The sequence below is a fragment of the Chionomys nivalis genome, chromosome 6, assembly GCF_950005125.1.
Source record: "Chionomys nivalis chromosome 6, mChiNiv1.1, whole genome shotgun sequence".
NCBI lineage: Eukaryota > Metazoa > Chordata > Mammalia > Rodentia > Cricetidae > Chionomys > Chionomys nivalis.
This window is the reverse complement of record NC_080091.1, coordinates 94,397,268-94,418,382: the sequence shown is the minus strand read 5'-3', so window position 1 is coordinate 94,418,382 and position 21,115 is coordinate 94,397,268. Positions and strand designations below refer to the sequence as shown.

The following is a 21,115-nucleotide window of genomic DNA, read 5'->3' as shown; positions in this document are numbered from 1 at the left end:
AAGTGTTTGTTGTTTTTATATTATCTATATAATTCAGACAAAAGGAAAATTAGCCACCATTAATATACCAGCACCCCACCACTCCCATATAACCATCGCCAGTTTCTCTTGGCACAAAAGGACCATTCGCAGCCCAAGACTGAATCCCACATCTTAATGTTTCAGTCAGTGGTTTGGGGTAGGTAAGGGAGGTGGCACATGTGGCTTTCCCAGAAAGAACAGAGAGGTTGGCGGCAGTATGCACCAGGATGGAAGTGAAGGAATCGTGCTGCTCCAGAGGTTACTCGGGTGGCCTCAGAAGCAGGTGAATAAGGATGCCGTTTCTACTCACTGAGAGAAAACAAGAACACACACATCCTTTTCTAGCCCCTCCACTCACAGGCAACAAAAGTGTGGGAGCTCTTATCAGCGGGGCTTGTCATGAGCTCCTCTCCTGCACCCTCTAAGCAGAGCTCAGGAAAAGGAAAGAGTGAAGCCATGTCCCAGGAGACACATTTACTCAGTCCAATATCTCAGGGCTCCCAGCAAAAGGCCAACCCAAGCCTTTCCAAGCCCATCCCACAGCGTATAGACCAAGGAGAAGAGTGAGTAGCCCGGCAGCCTGGCCGTTCCCTCCCAGCAGACTGGGGGTGTGGTGGCTCGGAGAATAGGCGGAGAATAGGCGCCTACATCAGCAGGGAGGTCCTGGTCTTCCGGCTCACGTATTTTTCCGAGTGCTCAGTGCCAGGCCGTGCTTGTCCCCACACCATCCTTGCTTACAGCCAAGACTGCCAAGAAATGATAGCTGGGGTCAGCAGATTGTCTCTGAGCCCCAGAACAGACAGGATTTGGGGGTGAAGGGACACGAGAGTCCATCTTGCTTTCACTGTTCACCGTCTCCCTCACTTTGGAGGAGTTATCCTCTTTCTGAGAAACAGTTTTTGCATCTACGGGTGAGGACAAAGCCTTTCTCTTTGTCTGCAGATTCCATAGGAGGATGGCTGTACAGTGACCGATACACAAGAAGCTACAATCCCACTGACAAGCTAGGATTTATTACAACTCACTTTAAATAAGTCGAGAGGAGCTCTAGAGGCCCTAAACCAGGAGACAGAGTCATGTGACTGAGGATGTGCAAGAAAGGGCTATCAGGAACAAAGGAAGTCCTGTGTTTGTTCTGAATCCAACACCTTTTCGGTTGGCAAGATGGTCGAGTGTAGAGACAACCAGATTAAACTGCATAGAACATCCAGTGAAGACATTCAACAGTTAGCAGGAGCACAGGTCTGCTCTTGAAGCCTTCCATGTGGGGGGAAGCATGCTTAATGACACAGCCATAATTGCTGGGGTGGGGGGGAGGAGTGAGCTGACGGCCACACCGTGAGGAATAAACCGAACACACACAGCTCACTGTTCCCTGTCTCCTTCTGGGAAATTTTGGTCCCTCCAAGGGATGCAGAGGCTTACATAACCCCACTCCTCCCTTCCTCAATCCACAGAAAATCAGCCTCGTCCAGCTCAGCTAATGGCTGAGAAGCAAATCTAATACACTCATCCTCTAACAGAGCCATTTTGAGTAGCAAAAGACACCACTTTGAATGCTTCTGTATTTTAGTCTCATTTTATTTATTCATTTATTTTAGACAGAGCCTTTTTATGTGTTTCAAATTGACAATCCTCCTGCCTCAGATCCTCAAGTGCTAGGATTCTGGTGTGGACCACAACACGGGGATTTACTCTCATTTTAAGTCTTTGCTTCCTAAACCTGCAGGCAGCATAAATGTTTGTCTCTTCAGAGATCCCTCTTTGTCTGGCAGGTATTTGTGGATTCTAGAAAACCAATAAAAAAGATGGAAAACTCAAACCAACCCAGCTATATTAAAGAAACACTAGTTACACTGACTGGCAAAAAAGAACACTATGCTTAAGCCATTCACACAGGGAGTAACAGAAATATCATTAGTGTGGACCATCTCGGTTTTCCTTGAACTCCCAGGATTATAACACTGAATGCACTTCGATGGACTCCTCTGTTCTCCTAGAATGCAAATATAAGATACAAGGTAGGAAAGAGAAGAGTATAAATAACCATTCCAGCTTAGACAACTTGATTTAACTTTGGTTTTTGTCTCCAGCCAAGAGCTGCCCACTCAGGGCTTCCTGCTCTGACCTCAAGAGGTTCCTCGCTACTTAAGCTAATTTCATCAGCACCGAGGATCTGCCCCTTCCACGCTGGGGAGGTGGCCATTTAGAGAGAGAGAGCAGTTAAAATGTAAAGTTCATCAACAGCAGAAGCTCCCAGGATGACCCAGAGGGCCCACGTTAAGAAGAGAAAATAGGATTTTAATTGACAGTTTCGATCCCAGGTCCTTCTCTAGGGCCTCGACATAGAGGTCATGAACTGTGGTGCTATGTGGCTTCAAACCACTTTTGATGCAGTTCACACTTGACCTCCAAGGAATGCATTCCAGGCCTCAAAGTCATCCCATGGCCCAGTCTCAATTGTTACATTCCGTCTCTCGGCCTACCTTGCTATGGCTTTAACTGGAGACACACAGATTGTGCCGGTCTTCCTGGTTGCAAACCTTCCCTCCAGACCTTTCCAAATGCATCTACTCTGTCCACAGCATTGGTGCCTTCGAGCAGGTCCCCTGCTCCTCGTGTACAGACAGAAAGACAGTCACAGTCAGACTGGAACCGTGACTAGGATTTATCCTCAAACCCAACTAAGGGTGCGGCAAGTTCAGGGGCTCTGTTCAGAGTAAAGTTCTTAACTTTGGGGGCTTGTTTGCTCTTCAATCCCCCATGCTCAGAAGAGCAGCTGGTGTCAGTGTTCGAGAAATATTTGCAAACTAGTAAATGAAGTACTTATAACTTCAAAAGCAAATCCCCACTTTGAAGCTTTCAGGAGATCCTCCACAAATTATAGAGATGATGATGATGAGTAAAGGCCCTGCTTAAAACGTGATAAATGCCCTGCCTCCAGCTCTCCTAGACTTCCCACCTGGGAAAGCATCTCTTTCTCCGGCACCCAGATGAGCTGAGATGGTTTTGTATTTGCTGTGTTCGGCTGCTGAGAACAAACCACTCCCTGACGTCACGTGTGCTCTACGGCCACCCTGCATTTAATCAGGCACATGCCTGAAACAGAGACAAACTTTAATGAGGGAGGTCAATCAGCACCTTGCTTTTTCTTTGGCTTCTGTGATTGGCTCAGAAATGACCCAAGAGGTTGAGACTCACTCTAAAGCCATGAGTGCCTTCATCGTGTTTTTAAAGGAATTGTTCTTTGTGTTTCAAGGTCTTCTGCTTCGAGCCAAGCCCTGCCCCTAACCTCCACTACTACAGGACAAAAGCCTAGAAACTGACAGAAGCTATCTTGTGACCGTAAGCAAAGATATCCCTAGACGTAAACAGACCCAACAGAAACAGAAGAGAAAGGCAGAGATAATCAACAGCATCAGTGAGCCACTGGCCACCTGACCCACCTCTGTGGCTTCTCAGTTGCCCGAGCTAATAAAGACCTTACTGTTTTAGTCAACTTTGGATCGGGTTTTGGTTACAGTCACATGTCTGAAGCCAAACCCACTGAACTGAGCAAGGCAACTTTGAGTAAGCTACAAGTGACCTCTGCAGAAATCAGGGAGAGAAGATGAAGCCACTTTCAGGCTATGAGGTCACTTCTGGTCATTTCAGCCTCACTGAGTTCATTCTGCCATTGACTCTCATCCACTACAGCTAATTCATGTTCAAGCCAGGGAGCACACAGTGGCTCTACTCTCTAGAAGCTCCTAAGTAACACAGAACACACAAAACAAGGATTTAACATAATAAATATGCTCTGTTGGTAGACTTCTAAACTTTCCCCTCTCTCTCTCTCTCTCTCTCTCTCTCTCTCTCTCTCTCTGTGTGTGTGTGTGTGTGTGTGCGCGCGCGCGCGTGCGCGCGCTCAGGCACGTGCGTGTGTCATTTTGGTGTTTAGGATGCTGTTTTGTTTTTTACTTGAGGCAAGTCCTCGCATTGCAAGGCCAGCTAGCCTCACACCCAGCCATGCTCCTGCCTCTGATTCCTGAGACCTGAGATTACAGGTGTGCAGTAGCATACCAAGGCAGAAGGAAGCCCACAGAGTCTAAGTGTACTAGCAGTAAGTGTTATTTAACAACTATTGTCTGCGGGAGCTGTGGCTGGTAAAGTGCTGTCTGGACAAGTAGAAGGACCTACGCTTGGATCCCTGGCACCCATGGAAAATGACCACAGCCTGCTGGTACCTTCATTTTAGCTCAGCGAGACCCCTCTTAGACTTCTAACTCCTGGGAGAGGAAAGTGTAAGTGTGCTGTGTTTTAAGGCACTGAACTTGTGGCACTTTGTGCTATAACACAGAAAGCTGCATACATTTTCCTGTCCTGTATATATAGTAAGGGAGGAAAAGTAAGTTTCCTCTACCATCTTAACAGCAAGGTGGGAGGGGCTGCAGAAACACATGGGACATCATTGACAGGAAAAAGCAGAAGCTTATCAACATGTATGCCCATACATGCATGGGGACATGTATACCTTATATATGTAGGGGAGACATGTATGCCTCATATATGCATGGGGGACATGTATGCCTCATATATGTATGGTAGACATGTATGTCTCATGCATGCATGGAAGACATTCAGGGAACCAGATTCTTCAAGAAGAATCCCAGCTTATAAAACATACTCAAATAAAAAAAGAAAATTCTTAGAGATGAAGGAGGACCTATGAGCCTCTAAGAACAGCAAATTGTAGGAGGCAATAGGGTAGGCAAAGCCTCTGAGGAGAACCTGTCATGCAGGTTCCTCTGGTGCCACCTCCAGGCCGATGAAGATCTAGAGCCATTTTCAGTGTTTAGCCTGTGTTCTCCTGGTAAAGGGGAGGAGGCAGCTCTGCCCATGTGTGTTCTGCTTGTCAGCAGAAAGGAGGAAAGAAGAGTGAGGCTTCCCAGGTCTGTGCCCTTCCTTCTGACCCTCGGCTTCTCAAACTCATCTTTAGAACAAGAAGTATATTTAGCGTATTCCGGTTTTCTTCAGCAGGTGAAAGCTGGGTAACGGATCTGATCCTGAGAGACCTCTCAGAAGTGCTATTAAAATCCAACGCCTTGAAGGATTGGCCCAAGATGACAGAATTAGGTTCAGCTCAGAAAGTTAATATCCTAACTCTCTGCTTGTCTTCCTCTGTAATCTGGGAGACAGGGCTATAATTAAACTAATCGTGGTGTGTGTGTGTGTGTGTGTGTGTGTGTGTGTGTGTGTGTGTGTGTGTGCAAGGTCCAGGCATTCTTGTGGGAGTCAGAGAACAACTTGGGAATCTGTTCTCTCCCTCCACCATGTGGGTTCCAGGAATTAGACTCAGGTCCTCAGGCTTGGTGGCAGGAGCTGTTACCCACGGAGCTGTCTCTCCAGCCCTAAAAGAGTTTTTCAACAATTGCTAACACAATGCTAATCACAGGACTTGAGCATCCCCTCTTTCTTTTTATAAACTCCCAGAAGAACACTGAAAATAAAAGCTAAGTTCACTTGGTGGAGTGCTTGCCTGGCAAGCATGCACTGGGCCCAGTCCCTAGCACCGCTGTGATATCACACATCTGTGAGAGCAAACACCTGCAATCCCATTGTTAGAGTGGTGAAAGCAGGGAATCAGAAACTCAAAGTTATCATCAGCTACACAAAAATCTGAGGCCAGCCTAGGTTAACTAAAACCCTGTTTCAAAAAAAAGTATAGGAATTTATTGCTCATCAATGCCATTTGATAAATATAAATTATATGCTGTCTTCAAAAGAGAGACCTATGGACTCCATACTAGGGACCACTCTACAGTTTTGGCTCTCTCTCCTGGCTGCATTCAAGCCAGATCTCTTGATGCAGGGATCAAGTTCACCTCCTAGTAGAATGGTATTCAGACCAGAAGACATAAACAGATTGATCTGTGTTCATTCTGCAGAGCAAATAACCAGTCCTGCATATGTTTCTTGGGCCACTTCTCAGGAGGGGCACACATTCTTAAAACAGCTTCCTTTGGGGTTCGATTCTGATCTGCATATCAAGGTTTTACCCTTTCCCCCGGTGACCCATTTGTCCGAGGGAGACATTCAATTAGACTGCCAGAACGAATTGATTCAGTATCGACCAGGAAACGCTTCTCACTTGACAGATGGCTGGGCAGGGGTGGGGCGGTTGCGTTAAGTGTGGGTCCTCCAAGAATAAAGGCCCAGATATTGTGTGAGATGTTGGCCCCTCTTCTGATACAGAACAGACAGGACGGGAGGGAAAGCTGCCTAGAAATGAGTTTCAGTGAAGTCGCGATCTGGCTCCCACCCTCTGCTCGCAGGAATAGGAGAAGAAAAGTAGGCAATGGTATCTTTGCTTCTTGGGAACCTCAGCAGCTTCCTCTCTCAAGGTCAATGCTCTTTGGGGAGATAGCTTTGTTCCTTCCAGGCACTACTGTGGACCTGCCTCTCCTTCTCTGGACCGCAGACACAGAACCCAAGGCTGCCAAAGTCATCAAAGCTCTGTTTTCCCTCCTTCCGGCATTCTGCTTATCTTTACAAGCAAGAGACAAATGCTCAGTTACTTGACTCAAGAAATTGAGTCCTTTTACACCTCGAGTATCAAAAAACAAGTACATCCAGTAAGATTGGAAAGGAGCTACTCAGGGGTAAAAGTGTTATACTTAATTTACTGCTGGTACTTAGACCAACAGGCAGGAAGGTCACAAGCTTGTGGTATACAGCGCTGGCTTTTCACCATGGCTAGTTTTGAAATAATGCCTTGATTTGTTGAAATGTTTTACAACCTTTAATATCTGACAGAATAAATTAAATGCTTTGTAGCAGCCTTCCCTTGAATGCCCCAAGTACCAACTCTAGGTAAGATGACCCTTTATATCGAGCCTGAAAACAAATCATTTAAAAAATTGATTCCATTAAAATAATTAGGACCCCCCAAACACAAACACCTTTATTTTAAGGTTGAGCTGCTAAACAATTGTATGACTATGCTTTTATATTTATGTGATCACACTGTTGGAATAGGGAGACATTTATGTGGCACACATATCATCTTGACATGCAGTCTCTAAATGTTCCCTGTGAGAGCTGAGATCCATTATCAATGGCAGAAATGAAGCCAGTCATGCTACTCAGTTGGAGAAAAGAATTAAGAGATTTAAGCTCAAATCTGCATAATCCCAGGTAGAGGGGAGAGTGACTGTCATCGACGATGTGCAAACCACAGAGGAGAGCTGTGCACTTTACAAAGCAGACGGTCTGGATGCAGAGAACCCAGGGAAACGCTTAGACAGATACACACAGTGCCCTGAACCAGGCCAAAGCACCGCTATCGTTTGTGGAGTTGTCGGGCAAAGTCAATCCGACACCTACACACACATCTGTGGTTGGCAGAATACGGCTGTGGCTCCTTCTGTCTTCATATGGAATGAAGTAAGTGTCCGATGAAATTTAGAACTCTGCCTCCAATGCTATCGAAAGAGGTCCTTCTTGGAAACCACTTCTTTTGTTCGTTACCACTCTTCAAATATCAGTCAGATATCCAGATAAGAATGTATTCTGAGTATCATATATAAAAGGTATAAACATAATAAGAAAATAAGTGAGATAATAACAATAAACACACATCCAAGGAAGAGAAAAATTACCTGCAGACTCTAGAACTTTGCTTAGATAGAAGGAAGAAGCAATTTTCTCAAAGAAAATATGAGCAGGGAATTAGAATATGCCTTTCCCATATATGCCTCTGTGGCACAGGAATGCTTTAAGATGGTTATTCTGAGGAACTACACACAGGGATAGTTCTGAAGAGTCGCAATTTTTGTAAAGAAAAGCTTGTCCACAGAGAAAAGCTCCATTTGTGAAGATCTGTGAGGGTCACACAGAGCCATTCGGGAGCCTGAACTCTGAGGTCTGCGACAGGTTTCTTTGGGTTATCTTCCACGTACACAGATAGCGCACACACTAGTACACACTCATTTGCTTTTCTCTTATTATCTGTTTTCATTATAGGAGTCTATCTCAACTGAGAACTGTGGAGATAATTATTTCCCCTACCCAGTCACTCAAAATTGGATCCCAAATATTTTTCTGGGGGAAATTGTTTTCATCATTTTCCCAAAATACTGAATCCATAAGTTCAATGCTAACAAAACAGCACCACAATAAATGTTTGGTGTACTGCAACTCAGTACTGGCATTAGTATGTAATTCTTATTCTGGCAAAGACCGTACCAGCTTAGATATGCGAAGAATCAAAAAGGAACGCACCAGGAAGAGCTATGGCCACTAAGCTTCTCACAGCACTGTGACCAAAACCACATTAGCAGACCAGGCCATATCCAAAGCCCTTTGGAAGAATACTGAGGTGACCAATAGGTAGGACACCTTCCTTCCTTGCCAGATCTTTCAGTGCCAACCACACTGGCTTAATGTAGCTTCTCTCCATCATATCAATGTTCAAACTCAGACTCCTCGGTGTCCGGGAAGAAAGGTTCAGCGCTAGGGCTGTTAATATCTGGGCACCTGTGAGTAAATGTCTTAGATCAATCTCTGCTGCCATGATAAACACTGATGCAAACCCACCTGGAGAGTTACCGCATCTTACATTAGAGTCCACCATCAACAGCAGCCGGGGAAGGAGCTCAAGTGAACCTGAAGTCGGGGACTGCAGAGAACCACAGCTACCTGCTGGCTTACTCGCTTGATTTCGTCCAAAACACAGGGCTGCTTGCCCATAGGTGCCAAGCTTATAGTGGGATGAGCCTGCCTACATCAATCACTAATCAAGAAAATGCCCCGCAGACTTGCCTACAGATCAATATAGAGGCAATTCCTCAATTGATATTTCCTCTTCCCATATGATTTTAGCTTGTGTCAAGTTGACAAAAAAAGTAATAAATTCAATGAACACAAAGAATGAGTTCCTCATAAATTGAAAAATCATAAGAACTTAGTTTAGATAAATCACCACAGAATACTGTTTAATTTTGTGGATGCTTATAAGCTATAGCCTTGATGCCAGCTTCGTGGTAACAGGAAGAGAAAAAAAAAAAAGACTCTTTAATACTTAGCAAAATCAGAAAGGTTTTTCCATTTGTTTGGTTTTGGTTTTTTTTTAACTTCTCTTTTTGGAAATAATATAGTAGGAGCTCATAGCTTTTATAATTATGGAAAATGTGGGGTTCTTCTTTGGGAGTGTATACACAAATTAACCAAAAGGGCACAAATAGGAGGGACCAAAATTGGCAATGCTCACATGTAACAAGATAGCAAAACTGCACAGAAGTATGATCTTGGCAAGACGGTTGACTAGTGGTGCCCAGTGTGGTTAGCACCTCAACAAAGGACCAAAAGAAGTTGAAAACAATAGCTATACCATGAGAGTATTTAAGAGAAAACGCCAGCATCTCTTGTTGCAGAAGACCATGCAAATGAAAGAGATACACAATGACCTATCTGAGAAGGGAGCTAAGCCTGTAGCACATACTGTCGTCTCTAAGGTCAACTGAAGCAGAGCTGGACTTGATTTAGCAAGAAAAGGACATCAGGAGAGAGCAAAAACATTTCTTAGAAACTCCAGCCACGCCAATGCAGTTTATGTAAATGGTGGGCGTGACCAGACAGACCCAGAATCATTGCTGGCTTGACAAAAAGCATCAACTGTGTTTTCTTCTATTGTCCTCAAAGGGAAGGCAGGATACATGGCATAGATGCAGAAAAAGGGAAGTCACAGACTCCAGCAGGCAGGAATCCCCCAGTTCCTCCAACTTCACTCCTGCTTCCCTGACACTACCTACGCTGCCTCCCAACCTCAGCAGGTTCTACATTCCTCCCTCCGGTCCTGCTGTCTGGAGACTTCTCCCATCTTTTATTGGTTCTGAGTTTTAGGAAGAGTTCACTCCACCTGAGTTAGTCTGAAACACCCCAACTTAGGAGTCCTTGGTGCACCGGGTGAGGCTGGATCGTCTGTGAAAGAAGAGGGAAAGGGTCTTGACTCGGCTCCCACCGGCTCTCATCACTCGGCTGCGTCACTGCGGTCAAAACTTTTTCCTGTTTAAGTCACAACTCAGAAAAGTACCTTCAGCATGTGCAGGATTGGATTTAAAACTCTAAGTCCGGGGCATATCTCTGGGGTAATTAGTAGTGAAAATCAATATGGACCTCTACCGTTAAGTAGTTACCCAGGGAATCCTCAGTGGTAATCAAATGAGGTAGATGAGATACTGTTTCACTTACACAATTTATTCTCTATGAATTCTTTCCCTTCCATTGGATTTATTTAAAATAGCACTGCTTTCCACCCTTTAATAAGTGTCTAGGAAATACGGCCTATCTATTTACATAGTAAGTCAATATTCTCATCACCATTTATTAATACTGAGATTTGGGGGAAGAGACTTATATGTTAAGGTGACTTAAATTTCTTAGTGTCTGTGTGGAAGCCAGAAGATGATTATGTAATATCTTAAGTTATTTTTTCAAAAACATTTGCATGATGCTTGAATACCAATACTCGATTGGGAAAAGCCATTTTAATGGGCAAGATTGAAAATGTTGGAATATATAAGCATAAAGGAGACAAGTAATTGTGATTTAATACACCTACGAAACTTTAATTTTAAACCACCGCGGAGGGAAAAATGGACATTATTTGTGATTCAAATTCATGAAGACACTCAATAATTATTCTGTACCTCCAAAAAGAATGGAAAATTAAACAATGTTGAAAACTAGGAAAGGGATGCACATTGGACCTCTAAAAGGCCACCCTGCCCCTCCAGCCCTCCACGGCCACCCTGCCCCTCCAGCCCACCCAGATGCATACTCAAACACCTACAGGACCTGCAGATTCACTCTCAACAGAAGACTCTCTGAGCTGGGGAACACCAGAGACAGAAAGAGTAAAGGACACCACATCTATAACAGATGGAGGACATGAGAGCAAACACTGAAATGTGAGTGTCTCAGAGTCTCCCTCATCCTGTCTCTTGAGTTCACACAGTCTTACAGGCGTACCTCTTCAAACAAACAAGAATTTGGGGTGTTTCTCCTTGGGGAAAATATTAGCTAGCCTCACAGAGAGGAGCCACTGGCATCAACATTGCTACGTTAGGAGACAGTGGGAAGAAATGGCTCAGCGGGTCATCCCACACTAAGGCTTCACGAGTCACCAAAGCACACGTAGAACTTCCGTGAAGTACTTTATTGCTCTATTTAAATAGGAAAAACGGGGGGGGGGGCAACCAAGAAAAGAAATCTCTGAACTTGTACAAAAATGTAGGGGAAGGTCTTTAAAAATCACTGCAGCCAGTTATCATTATGAAAATCAAATACCTACAGTAACTGATCCATTGCCTACAGTAACTGACCCGACGCCTACAGTAACTGATCCGATGCCTACAGTAACTGATCCAGTGCCTACAGTAACTGATCCGATGCCTACAGTAACTGATCCGATGCCTACAGTAACTGATCCAGTGCCTACAGTAACTGATCCAGTGCCTACAGTAACTGATTCAATGCCTACAATAGTCGATCCAATGCCTACAATAACTAGTCTAAAAGAGCAAGGTTTGTTGACTCACACTTCTGGATGCTCCTGATAAAATTAAACAGACCTACTACCTTGAGCCTCTGACAGGAGTGCTGGAAGGGAGTGGCTGATTTCTGTGGCGGAGCAAACTGCTCACTTCATGCCTGGGAAGCAAAAGGCAGATTAAAAGAAGAGGCCGGAATCCCCAGGGCCCTATGTCCTCCCACTAAGGTCCTCCTAAAGGTTCTACCACCTTCTGGAAGCCAAACATTTAACAAAAGGACCTATGGAGACATTTAACATTCGAACTGTCACAGACAAAGACCCTCTGGTTGCTAAGAAGAGATCCTGGACTGAGAGGAGATCCTGGACTGAGAGGAGATCCTGGACTGAGAGGAAGAGTATGTGGAAGAAGCATTCTCCAGGAGAAACTGCACCCGGCAAGTTAAATAGGTAAGAAAAACTTGACTCACACTATGGCATTAAGAGAGACTGACTTCAACTCTGAATACAGTAAGTATGCCAGTGGGCAGGGTGAGGGAGTTATTATGGAGAATTACTGGAGGAACCTTCTAGGTATTGAGTTTGGTGACAGTAAGGTGATGAATGACTTAATTGGGTGTTAAGGGTGAGAGAGTCTCTCACATTGGCCGAGCAGCTTCCTAGCTAGAAACTATTCAGCAGACCAACACAGGAAAGGGAAGCTCAACAAAGTTGGGCTCAAGTTTGCCTTTGGCGGGAGTCCTTGTCAGCATCCCAAATTGAAGCTGAGTTTCTGGGAAAGAAGAGAAGAGTACCAAACAACATAAGGAACCGGAAGATGATTAAATAAACTAGAGACTAGAGACTGCCAAAGGCCTGATGGTAAGAAATTATTAAGAAATGAAGAAAAATGTTTCCAAAGATCGGAGGAACATTAAGAGTTCAAACAAACAAACAAAAAAAAGCTACAAAATACTTGGTAAAATGAAAGGAAAAGGCTGATGGTACCCTATATGTTTGTGAATATTAGAACACAGGAACTGTCGGGGAGAGAAGGTCTGTGTGTTGAAATGGCATTAAGCATTTCACAAAAAAATTCAAAATTTACAAAACCACGTTTAACGTCTCAAATTCAAGTTTTTGAAAAGTGAAATTGGTACAATAAACTAATTTATGTAGGATCTCATATATTTTACTCACATATTCCATGTCCTTTTAAAAAGTAATGATTAGAAAATGTATTCTACCACCCGAGAGAATAAATTAGTAAGTATGAACATGTGGCAAATAACACAAAAGATTTCCACCCGGAGACAAGCAACAGGCAAATGTGATCATGAAGGAAGTCCTCAGAATGCCAGCTCTCCGTCAGGTCCTCAGAGCAGCAGCCAGATTGTAGTGCTTATACCAAGTGGAAAAGAAGCTGGCTGCGTGACTTAAGCGTGTGAAAACGTACTACTGGGTAAGTCACAGTTCTGCTAGAGTCGAAGAAATAGTTCACGACAGGTTACAGAAACACATACACACACACACACACAAATACATACCACACACATACACACATCATACACATACACATACCACACACATACACAACATCATACACACACCATATACAAACATACACACACACACACCAAAACAGAATGTTAACTTCTTACAAAACCCCAAAAGAATTTCAAGAAAATGTTATAGCAAACTTCATGCAGAGCTAGCTATAACATCTGTACAGTCCAAAGAAGAAATATTAAATATTGATTTAACAGCAACAAAAAATAGAGCCATACTAAGGGGAGAGAAAGTTGCTGGAAGAGTGGAATGCACTACTAGCTTTTCATTTCCCTTGATAGCAGGTCAATAAATAATATGGATAAAAAGAAAGACAATCTCGTCCTCAAGCCACTCTCTCTTGCTCCCTGGAGTCAGCCATGCCTCAGTGACTTCTGGTTTGCATGACCCCGCTCTGGCTTCTGTGAGACCACCAGAGCATTTCCTACAGAGAACATTCCCAGCTGAGGCCGCAACAGCTCAAACCTTCTCTTCTAGAGAAGAGAGCGAAGATTCAAGTAATACAAAACCGCACCCCTCCCAGAACAAACCAACAATGGAAGAAAGCCAACAGGTTAATGTTATTGGCATGTTTTCGTTGCTTGCATCAAAATTTTAAGCTGAAAAAAAAAATATTGCCTTGAAGTTTGTTCATTGGTCTCAGACACCAAAGCATTACATGTCGCCTATTAAGTAACGTAGGAGCTTGGAGGTCTTTCATACTGAGCCATGTCCATCCCATGTGTGAGCCCCCTCCTGGGTGCCTCCCCACTGCTTCCGCTGACAGGGAACCCAGCGAGTCAGCATCCCAAGATCTCCACCTTCTCGTTTTCCTGCCTTCTACTCATCTCCAACTGACCAAACTCAGTGGTTGGACTCGGATGATTTAGAGCAGGGAGATCTTTTCTCCTCCGACGTCATTTCTTTGCCATTGCTGACTCTTGAATCCCAAATTGTCCCATTTAAACTCCATTTTGTGTGACCTGAAGAGCCTCCCACATCAGCTCTGTTAGTAATGGTCTCCCCTTCCCTCTGCTCTTCAGTTTCCTGTCCTCTGGAACAAACTTTCACTATGCACCCTAGACTGCCTTGGAACCCACTATTTAACCCAGGCTGGCTTGAGTGGTGGCAATCCTCCAGTTCCCTAGAGCAGGGATTATAAGCATAATAATTCGTATTATAACACCACATCCTTTCCCTTCTCCAGTTGCTTTCTAGCATTCCGTTAAGTGCCCTTCCCCCCACTGTACCGCTGGGCAGAATTCTCTCAGCATTCAATTTGAATAGCAATGCTTTTTAGGGCATTTCATAGAGCATTCAGTCTAACTGAGCTTTCAATAAATAGTAACTACCTGTCTTATGACTCAATGTAGGAAATCAGATAAATCATATATTAAATTGTGCATTTATTTTAGGTTTTGAGTATCTTATAATGAAAAAAAATGTTCTGTGAAAAGAAAAGGAGGGAGAGTTTAGATGAATGAGACTTTATATTAAAATGTGTATAATTTCCCTTCTATCTGGAGTATAGTGTGGAGTAATAACTGTACCAATGCTTTCTAGCTTTGACAGCTACTATTGCATTATCACTGTGTGCCAGGCATCTGCCCTCATAGAACTGAAGGAATAGATTATTATAATGCTAATTTTATAGGTGCTAAGAGGAGCTGGTTGGCTTGCGGAGACTACCAGGTAACAGATGGCAGGGGTGTGGTTTCGTTGTACATCATTGCAATTTAGAACCTATGTTCCGAGCACTTCCACATAGCAATTCCTACAGCTTCCAAAATGAGTGCTATCTGAATCTTTGAAAATTGAATAAAATTATCACTGTGAGAGGAAGTGAGGATAATCAGAGACAACTACTATTGAAGCCAGTTGGGTCTGGGGAGCTGGCTATTCGACTTTGAGGACTTGGGTTCACATCCCCTGTGCCCATATAAAAGCTTGGCATGGCCACAAATGCCAAAGCCCAGTATGGGCAGGTATGGACAGGTGGATCCTTGGAGCTCACACGACAGCCAGCCTAGGTTGAAACACCATCAACTGCAGGCCGTCTCAAGGGAACAGGGTGGCAAGCAATAGAGGAGGACTGCCAAGATCTGGTCTCTGCATGCGCACACTCACCCACTCACACATGCATACACACACAACACATACATATGCAGTTTTTAAAAATAAAGTCCAGCTAGTGGAATAGGAAAAAAAATAGGAATCCATTACATCTCCCCAGATTATTAAAAGTGGGGATTGCTGCCTTCATCCGCTAACATCAGGTAAAACTATTACTCGCCCCACCTTTCATGGTGAGCCCCAACAACGCGCCCACAATGATGACTGCAGGAAAAGGCCCCATGGGGTGCTGTATTGGACAGAGTGGGGCAGATGCTGATGAATTCTCCCCTCTCATTTCTCACTGACCCCAGTAGTACAAATAATAAAAACCCACAGACAGATATTGGAGTTCAACCCGAAAACCAGAAAAACAAGCAGCCAAGCCACTAGAGAAGTCTTCCCTCTACCAAGGCTGGGTGACTGCAAACCAAGCAGCCATCCTCTCTCTCCGCTCCCACTTTATCTTCCCTCTAGTGCTAGGATTAAGGGTGTGAGACTCCCTAGAACTGGGATTAAAGGGGTGAGCCACCACCACCTGGATTTGTTTCTGTATTGATCTTGTGTAGCCCAGGGTGGCCTTGAACTCACAGAAATCCATCTGCCTCTGTCTCCCAAGTCCTGGGATTAAAGGTGTGTGTCATTGTTGCCTGACCTCTTGTGGTTTTAGCTTTGGCTCTGGTCTTCAGGCAAGATTTATTTATCAAAATACAAATAACAGACCCTACACCAGGCCACTCCTAGGCTCTAATCATTCTTAAAGGGAAACCAAACCCACAAGGTTTCAAGTGGCTAGGTGACATGTTTAGTTCTTCAAAGAAAGGGGAAAAAAATTACAAAATTAATTGGACTTGTCTAACTGCAATTCTCCAGGTTTAAAGTAAATGAAAACCTGAAAAGGTTTTCTTATTTCTTATCTTCCCATCTTGAATAAATTTTAATACCAATAAAAACAAGAGGTCAGATAAAAAATTAGAGATGGAGCATCCCTTCCGAAACTTACAAAAAGTGACAAAAAGTAAGACATCATTGCAATTCTAGTGACCGGGATAGGCCCTACTGCTCAGTTTTAAGCTAATGGTAAAATACAAGGTTTAATTTTTTAATATAACATTTTTATTCTCTAGGAATTTCACATCATGCACCCTAATTGTATTCACCTCCCAGTCCTTCAACATCTGCCTCCCGAACCCTTGTGACTTCCCCCCAAAAGTTTTTAAAACATTCAGTTTGTGTTACCTACATGCTCACTGCAGGATGGCTTAACTTCCAGTGGCCTGCCTTCTGAATAGACTGCGTCTTTCCCCTCCTACACCCTTGCAGCACCCTGTCCACCTTTGGGGGTACATGCGGGCTGGTTTGGGGGTAGGGGCTGTCACAGAAGCCTCTCAACTCTGCATCTGCAGTCACTGATATGACAGCAATGTTAGCCTCCATGCTCTCCACAGACAGCTGGAGCACAGATCATGGGCCTCCACATGGTTTGGTGACTCCACAGACACCAAACACAGCCCCTGGCCACAGCAGGACCAAGGACAAGGTCCTTGCAGGCAGACCTGATCACAGACACCATCATGGCCTCAGGTGGCAGCATGGCCCACAAACATCAACACGGGTTCAGGCTGCACCATAGACCACAGAAATCCTCATAGTCTGTTCTGGCACCATAGGCCAAAGACATCAGCACAGACCTCTGGTGGCATCACAGACCCAGGTGATCCTTCTGAAGGTCCATTCCCTATTCCAGGCCTCCATAGCTGCCCAGAGTCAAGGTGATTCCAGTGTCATATTGGGGTTGGGGGAAGCTGGCGTAAGCTCCGGGCTGCTGAACACCATCCTGACAACGCTACTGGGTCACATGGTCCACTGTTGACCTCAGACCTCTCTCACACCGGTCACCTCTCTCCACAGCACACACACGGCTCCATTTCTCTGTCTTTCCCATCTCTCCATCACACATCCATCCACTGTAGTGGTGCCTGCCTGGTGAGGTGGGCGCGGCCTCAAAACACAAGGTTTTATGCCATTTGCATGTGTATACGGTAGAGCAGGAATAGACTTATTTAAAATGCATACAATGCCAGGAGGTCATGATAGCTGAAAACTTAAGCAAGAAGGAAATAACATATCCTGAGTCACAGACAGACACATCCAGAAACATTAAATGCCCGCATGAAAAGAATCCCACTAGCAAGCCACCTCCGGCTAAGCTAGTTTCTTTCATCACATTCTGGTTTCCATTTCATTAACCTTTGGGTCACAGCTTCCAGAGACTGTTGACTGTTCCTCAAATGAAGCGATAAGTGTGGATGGACTGATCAAGGGGACCTCTGGGGAGATGACAGCAGCTGCGATATAGTTTGCAGATCTCCATGTACCCCCCATGAGAGCAGACAGAGCAATAAGAACACCAAAGTCACGAGCAATACGTACATCAGATGGTAACTATAGCTGATGGGAACCTTTCCCCAGGAACCTGAACACACAGCTAGAAGATAAACCACCAGCCGTTACATGACTCTTACACTATCTGCTGCCACAGAGGAAAAAATGGGATTCGGGGTGTCTACTAGACCTGAGAATGGGAACCCCTAAACTTGCCAACAGGAGCTCAGTGGAAAGTACACCAAGCCAATGTGCACACTGTAGCTAGAATGCAGATGAGCATATTCCCATTTGTGATGCAACAGCTTCTCAGTGAGGGTTCCCTTAAGGGACCTGGGAGCTTGGTTTCCATAACTCTGCAAATTAATCATCTAAAGCTTTCAGGATTAAAACCCACAGAGAAGGGTTGGAGAGATAGCTCAGTGGTTAAGAGCAATGCTTGTGCTTCCAGAGGTCCTGAGTTCAATTCCAAGCAACCACATGTGGGCTCACAACCACATGTAATGAGATCTGGTGCCCTCTTCTGGCTTGAAGACATACATACAGAACATTGTATACAAAATAAATAAAACCCAAGGAGAATGAACTGGGAGAAGTAGATGTGAGCTTGGGCAGGACAAGGAGAGAGAAGAGATCCAGTGCAAGAGTCAAAGAGAAAAGACACATATTCAGGTCACTTAACTTAAGCTTGTCTGATCATCAGCACTGTCATCATCTGAGCTAACATTTCGATTTGTTTCCTGTTTTTATCCCATTGTTTGGCATTCTGTGGGGGAAACCTGACGACACTAAATAAAATGGAGCCTAAGGATGAACAAGTGATCACACTTGGATGGAGTTTGTCACAATACCGGTCAAGGACTAAAACAAGCTGATAGACTAACAACCACAAACATTGACTTTTTAAAGTATCTTTTCTCATTTGTGTGTATGTTACCTGTGTGCGTGCATGTGTGTGTGCATGCATGTGTGCACGCATGCATGTGTGTGTGTGTGCGCACGCGTGCATTGGTGTGCATGAAATTATGCCATGTGCACGCTGGTACCCGCAGAGAACAGTGTTTTTGCAGGTGTTGGGTCACCTGGCTAGAGTTACAGGCAGCTGTGGACTGTCCCACCTGTGTGCCCAAAAGAACAAGAAGTGCTCTTAACTTCTGAACCATCTCTCTGGCCTCCTACACACACAAAAATTCCATACACTTGCCATTTCACTTCTATAGTATAACATATAATAGCAGCCAACTGTTGGTGAAGGGCTGAGCTGACCAGGTTGTACATCAAGTACTTTCTGTGACTGATAGCATTTGCTCATAGTAACTATTATTACTCCCAATCTTTTTACTCTGTTCTCTTTTGTTTTCAAAGCAGGGACTCACTAGCACTACCAGTTAGGAACTGTGGGAGTTTGAATGTAACATTGTTGAAGTAGGTATGGCCTTGTTGGAGAAGTGTGTCACTGGGTGAGGATAGGGGGCTTTGAGGTTTCCTATGCTCAGGATATCACCCAGTATTTCAGTCAACTTCCTGTTGCCTTCTGATTATGATGCAGACAGTACCATGTCTGCCGGCATGCCACCATGTTGCCCACTATGATGATAATGGAATGAACCTCTGACACAGGAAGTGATCTACCCCAACTAAATGTTTTCCTTTTTAAGAGTTGCTATGGTCAGAATGTCTCTCCACAGCAATAGAAACCCTGTCTAAGACAGGAACCAAGCCTTCTATACATGACCTTCTCCTGGGGACACTCATATCCAAACTGGAGCAATAAGAAATATACCAAGGGAATTATCTAGTCTATAGCAACACAGCCAATAAAGGGAAGAAACAAGACTGAAATCCCATGTGATTCTAAATTTCACTAATTTGTATTTGTAATAAAAACTAATATAGTAAAATACTATGTCAAAAATTAAAATCTGGTATTATTAAAACATATTTCCATATGACCAAACTATATTTTTCTTAAATGTTTTAATCTAAAAGATATGACTAAGCAAAAATAGAGTATTTGTGAGGTTAATATATAGACTGATCTTTCAAATATTTAACAGCAAAGGTCTTGTTCATTCATGCCTGTGTGGAGGGGAGGAGAACTGTTTTCTTATTGTACAAATATGACCATCCTGTTTATATCCAAATGCTACTTAACATTCAAATCTCAGTAATTCTCATCTACCATGTATCTTTCTCCTGTCATTTGAGAAATGATTTCTTAATTTCTACAGCTGTAGTCATTGTATTTAGCGCATGGTTTAGTATATAATTATTCCCCAATTATAATTAGAGTGTTTGCAGTAACAGAAACCCAATTTAGCCTACTTGCTGAAACTACAGAAAGATCACACAAAATATGTAAACCAATGTTTTGCAACAACATAAGATAAGAGGAATGGGAGATCAGACAAAAGTCCTGAAGGATGAAACTCAAGTAAGTTTACATCCTGAGAGAGTTTCCAGCCTGTGACATGGAAGAGGGACCTTGGGAAGAACCCAGGTCATTCCCTGAATCCAGAAGACAAACCTGAGAAAGACCAAAGCCTGGAAAGACCAAAGTAAATAAAATTTACACAACAAAACACCAAGCAAGAGAAGGTGACACAGAGTAAGAACTCAGTAGATCTCTCTGAAACCTTGGGCGTGGCACTGATTTGTACACAAATGTGCTCTCCCCTCAGGTGTTCAGTGGACTACTTAGCTAGAAAGTCTGAGTTCAGAAACTCCACCAATAGCAAAATTGAGAAATGGAGATTTGGTAAAGGCAGGGTCATCTTTTCAACAAACAGCCTTAGGTATTAGCATTTAATTAACAATGAAGGAGACTTTGGTCCATACCTCATATACAACTCAAAGTAGACCACTGATATAAATGAAAACCATGAGGCCAGGAAATATCTACAACAAGTAAGAATCTATTAGATTTAACACCAACTTCATGGCCCATGAAAGGCAAAAAACGATTAATAAGACTTCATCAAAATGTAAACCTACTTAACAAAGTCTGTTAACAAGATGTAAAGACAAACCATTGGCTGTAACAAAAGACTTTCAAGTTTGAGGAAAATTCTTTTTTTTTTTTTTTAAATGTTACTCTTTTATTATTTCAAGGAGGTAATACATAGCCCAGTACACCAAAGCAAGAGGGAATCAGAGGCAGCAAATGGTCAGTGGTTTCGGTAAGAGCTTCATGCTGCGCCCCCAAGCTCCTGTCTGCCTGCTCACATGAAGGCTGGGACTGTCGCAGTGGATGGATGACCAAACTCAGCCCCTGCCGACTGTGAAAGGGCCGGTGCAGAGGCAGCTCCAGGATTCGGCACACTGGCAGTACTTGCACTACCACCCAAGACCACTATCACCACGGCAGCCAGCTAGCCTAGCACTGGTTCAGTTTCAGTGAGCTTGGAGTGGGCAGGGCAGGGGTAAATCCTGAGTCATCAATTCAGATGAACACCTTAGTAGTGTTAATACCTTGGATGAGAAAAGACAACACTGTTTTGGGGGTGGGTGAGGGAAACGAAGGAATAGGAGCCGGCGGGA

At 43.9% G+C, this 21,115-nt stretch overlaps 1 protein-coding gene across 4 annotated transcripts in view; it reads right to left on the bottom strand.

Annotated features, from left to right (window-relative positions):
- The window catches only part of Rasgef1b (RasGEF domain family member 1B), a 516,000-nt gene that overhangs the window by 470,619 nt on the left and 24,266 nt on the right, over positions 1-21,115 (bottom strand). The gene's annotated exons all lie outside the window — the stretch shown is intronic.